The sequence below is a fragment of the Carassius gibelio genome, chromosome A8 (genome assembly GCF_023724105.1).
Source record: "Carassius gibelio isolate Cgi1373 ecotype wild population from Czech Republic chromosome A8, carGib1.2-hapl.c, whole genome shotgun sequence".
Classification (NCBI taxonomy): domain Eukaryota; kingdom Metazoa; phylum Chordata; class Actinopteri; order Cypriniformes; family Cyprinidae; genus Carassius; species Carassius gibelio.
Genome location: NC_068378.1, coordinates 15,920,936 through 15,926,112, shown reverse-complemented (window position 1 = coordinate 15,926,112; position 5,177 = coordinate 15,920,936).

Here is a 5,177-nt window from a genome sequence, read left to right as displayed (position 1 = left end):
GGTGTAAGAATGATTTAAAATGTAACTGGATATCTTAAGCAAGAAAAATAATGAATAAAGTTACAAATTATTACACTCAAAGTGAATAGCCATTCACAACCAATTTAAATCGACACATTTCAGATTGAAACAGGAAATTCAATGAGACAAAAAAGGGCAGACAGGACATTATTTTATCAGAACTGAATGTAAGTTTACTGAAACAATTTGACTATTGGGTAACATTATCCATTAGTCCATATAGAAAAAAAAAAGAAAAAAGTAAAAGAGAAAAAAAGAACGTCATTTTTTCAATATTTGGATGAAATATCACAAAGGACATTTTTTAGATTTGGAATAACGTGCACACTGAATGCACATTTTTCATTTCGAAATAGGTTGACAGTGGTTATCAGGCCTTTGCACATACTCTTAAAAATAAAGGTACATGCCTGACCTTGATGGTTCCATGAAGAACCTTTAACATCCATGGAACTCTGCCATTCCACAAAAGGTTCCAGTGGAAAAAGTGTATTTTCAGACCTATTCACTGAAAGTTTCTTTGGGGAACCCAAAATGGTTCTTCTATGGCATCACTTTGAAAAACCCCTTTCAGAACCCGAGTGTAAATGGAAACAAGCACATAGCGTACACACATTTTCACCTGTTCTATCCCACTTTTCTATCTCTTTTCTTCTGAGCTGAAGGATGACGATCCCTCCAGACTACATTCATATGTGTGTGTGTGTACAGGCCTGAATGGTACAGGTGGAGAAACAAATCAAGAAATGGGACTGTGAAAGCCATAAAGGCCAGGACCACCCTAAATGAACTAAACACACACAAAATTACACAATCACAAAATAATGTGTGTTCATTTAACCTGTCTTATTTCTGAGAGATAAAACTTGCATTAAATTCCCAAGTTAATATCGCTTGCTTTTATCTTACAGAGAGCCTACAATAAGGACAGGTTATGCAAGTATTCCTGTACAACCATGAGTTGAGAGGCTCGCTCAAGGGTTCTGCGGTGACAGAACATGATGGCCGTCTTGGTAACTGTTCATTTCATGGGTTGTCCCAACTGGAGACTAAACCTTTGACCTCTGCTACCACATCAGCGCTGTTACTCCAAACAACCATTACTCCTCATCTTCATCTAACCTCAGAGACAGTATAAAGAGGACAGCATATCACTGGTAGAAAAATGAATGTGAGGAATCATAATGCTGAAAATGTCAGCTAAAATAATGTATAGTAGTCCCATCTTTTAGTTAAGAGTCAATTGTCTTTTATAGAGGCATTGCTTTCCATTACATATTCTTAAATGCACATGTAAATTACACCAAAAATGATTACAGTCAACTCTACCTCTCGTTCCATCCTGATGATCCAGTGATAGCTGCTCGCATCTCAGCTTGTCTAACAGACATTTCTTGCAGGATGAAGGACCATCACCTTCAACTCAACCTTGCCAGGGCAGAACTGCTTGTGGTTCCAAACCCATCTTTTCATCACGACAACATCCAGTTAGGCACATCAATCATAACTCCTTCAAAAACAGCCAAAAACCTTGGAGTTCTGATTGATGACCAGCTGACTCTCATACCACATTGCTACTGTAAAACTGTCCGGTCCTGCAGATTTGCTTTATTCAACATCAAGAAGATCAGAACATGCAACACAACTCCTTGTTCAAGCTCTTTTTCTGTCCAGGCTGGGCTATTGCGATGCACCCTCTTGGCAGGTCTTCCAGCCAGTCCTATCAAACCTATACAATTCATCCCGAACACGGCAGCAAGATTAATTTATAATGAGCTGAAAATAATGTACATCACACCTCTGTTTATCAATTTACACTGACCACCAATACCTGCTCGTATAGAAATTCAGGGAATTAATGTTTGCCTACAAAACTGTATATAAACGCTACATACGTTTCCTAATGTTACCACATGTAATAATAATTCTAATGTATAATGTTATCTCTGTATCAACTAAACTATGTCTAGTAACCAATTTAATAATATTAAAATGTTTTCTGAATTCATGACTAATACATGTGGCACTTAAACTTAATTAAACAGAACCTCATTCTCACAAATGTCGTCATGTGTGGCTTCTTGTGACCTCATCTTTGTTTCCACAATGATCTGCATTGTTGCATTATGGGAATAAATACATTATGAAATCCATTTAATCATTTCATAATCATTTGAAAATGTTGGGAAAAACAGTTCAGTCTCATGTGAAGGCTTTTCCAGTCAAATGTTTGTGAAATACCATATGAAAAGAGTAGGGTTAGTTTGGCTAGCTTATAATGGAATGACTCAGTCTAAAAGTCTGCCCTTTATGTTGTGAATCTCTTTTACAACAGAAGTTTACATAGTCTTGCTACTGTAATTTATTCAGTTGTGAATGTTATTTGAAGAAAAACTGATGTGGAAAAATGCCATGCTCTAGTACAAATCACAGTAAGATCACATAGTATAGTCAATGGCATCATAAATCACGTAAGACTCTAATTATTAAGTATTAAAGAGCTTTTATAGTTGTAATGGCTTTTACTGTTACAACTAAATCATAAGAACATACAACTACTCCCTTCACTTATGTACTCGCATGATTTAAAAAGTAAACAACTCAACTGAAGCGGGGAACAGTGAGCCATAGTATAGCCGACCAGAGATGTAGTATATTTTGTAATTTCTGCAGATCCCTCAATGACTGTGATAATTAATGATACTTAATACTTAGTTCTACGGCCAGAGAGCTGAATCAAATTAAAATGTTCCATACCTGATCCCTCTGTCTCTCTCTGTTATTGACTTCAGCCAGCATTCCTGATGGACTGAGTGGAATTCAGGCATTCCGGCCAAAGTCTTCTGCACACACAAAGTGCAGTGGAATTCTGATGTTGTTTCAAAATGCAGAGCTGAGCCCCCTCTCACTTTAGACAGCGAATGCATTATTATATTGTGTGTGAATCGTTTTACTGCCAAATGTCTGGTCAGTATGGTTCCCACCAGATGATCTTTTAGATGAAGCTTTGCATGTTTGGACCCTACAGCCAGGGCACAAGTTGAGTGTGTGTTGATGCGGGGCAAGAATTTGTCTTGTTACCTGCCAACAAAGTACAACAAAGTGATGCTTCATAGTTCATTAGCAAGTTGATGAATGTGTTCACACACACACAACTCAAGGTTTTTGCAAGCATTGTGGCACATCTGCTATCAGTGTGGCCAAGTCCTTGAACACAGTTTATCAATCACTATTAGCTCAGTCAGGATGAGAGAGAGAGAGAGAGAGAGAGAGAGAGAGGATTGTGTTGGAATTAAAGAGGAAGGGATCAGAATGTGAAAAAAAAACAGTGGAAGAGGTACACTGCGGTTCCTGGCAAAAGCAGATTCCGCTGTAACATGCTTGAGTGTGTGCATGTGTTTTGGATACAGTGTATCTATGCACGTGTGTATGCATTACTCAGCTCTAGCATATAAGCCTGTTGTTATTTATCAATCCGTGAGGTCGGGCCTTAAAGTCACCATCCATAACGACTGCCACCACAACAAATACCTTGAAAGAACCAAAGAATTAGACTTAAAAAAACATGTGTTAACTATTAAACTGCAAAGTTGAAAAAAAATAGAACAGTAAGGTATACTAACATTCAAAATTTTGGCTTCAGTAAGATTACTTTTATTCAGCAACTTAAAAGATTAGAATGTTCCCAGATTTCAGACAAATAGTCCTTCCTTGAAACTTTCTATTCTTCAAAGAATCATGAAAACTGTATCATCGTTTCCACAAACATTTCAAGCAGCGTTAGTGTTTTCAACAGTGAAAATTAATAAGAAACTTTACTCAAAATCAGCATATTATATCAGATTATCAGAATGATTTCTGAAGGATCATGTGACACTGAAGACTGAAGTAATGGCTGCAAAAAAATCAGTTTTGCCATCTCACGAATAAATGACATTTTAAATGATCATAAAAAACAAGGTTATATAATACAATTTATTTTAAATTATAATAATATTTCACAATATTACTGTTTCAACTGTATTTTTGATCAAATAAATGCAGCACTGAGAACAAAAAAAACTTTGTAGAAAAAGAAAAAAAATCGTACAGACCCCAAACTTTTGAATGGTAGTGCATTTAAGAACTAATAAGATATATACATTTATTTATTACTAATGGAGTCCTGTAATTTAATTTTTGGAGTGTTTTAGTTCATAGATGTGAAGTGGTAATTAAAATACATTTAATCAAATTGAGTGATGTTATTTAGTTCCAGGCAAATGTAGCCTATGTGCTTTCAGTGTGTCTAAAGCCCATTTCTTAATTTACCAGCCTTATAAACACAACCCAGTGGCTTATGCCCTTAATTGTCTGTTTTAATCCACAGACCTATTTCCTGCTTGTCGTTGGGAACCATACAAAACACACAAAATTCATGCAAGCAAAAAGTTCATTTAATAAGAAAATAATGAGCTGTGAGATGTGGAATAAGAACAGAGAGAATAGTTCAGTGAGAATGAAATGGAAAGAAAAGTTCATTTTCAGGAAATAGTTTCATATTCATGCAACATAATTGAACATATGTCTGTCTGTGATTTCTAATCATACTTTATGACAGTTATAAAGTAACACACATTTGATATTTTAAAGAAGTTTGCTCAAAGTTCGGGACTTCCCTCTGCTATTCAGAGACTGTAATTGAGAGACTTTAAAGCACTGGGCTTTTCCCTGACACACACACACACACACACACACACACACTGATTCACAGACACAAATGATCAAGCCACGTGTGAGGGCCTCGGTATAACTGCAGCTAAACTGGGTTTAATGATTATGAATGAATGAATGAATGCTTTATTTCAAACATAAACATAAAGCAAGTAACAAAAGAAAGTAAACTGAAAATAAAAAGACAAACAAACCAAACAATTAATGATAATAATATGAAACCAACATGTCCGAAAAGGAGTAGGATGAAGCATAAGCTTATTAAAACCTACCCCTTCTCCACTATTCAATAAACAATCAGTTTTCCCTAATGAACACATTTACATAATACCTATCTACCAAAAATAGAAAATAAATAAATTAAGAAAACAAATACATAAATTATTTTTTACCAATTGCTAAATCCCTTCCTCCTCCCTATACCTTGTATTATCAAGCTAAAC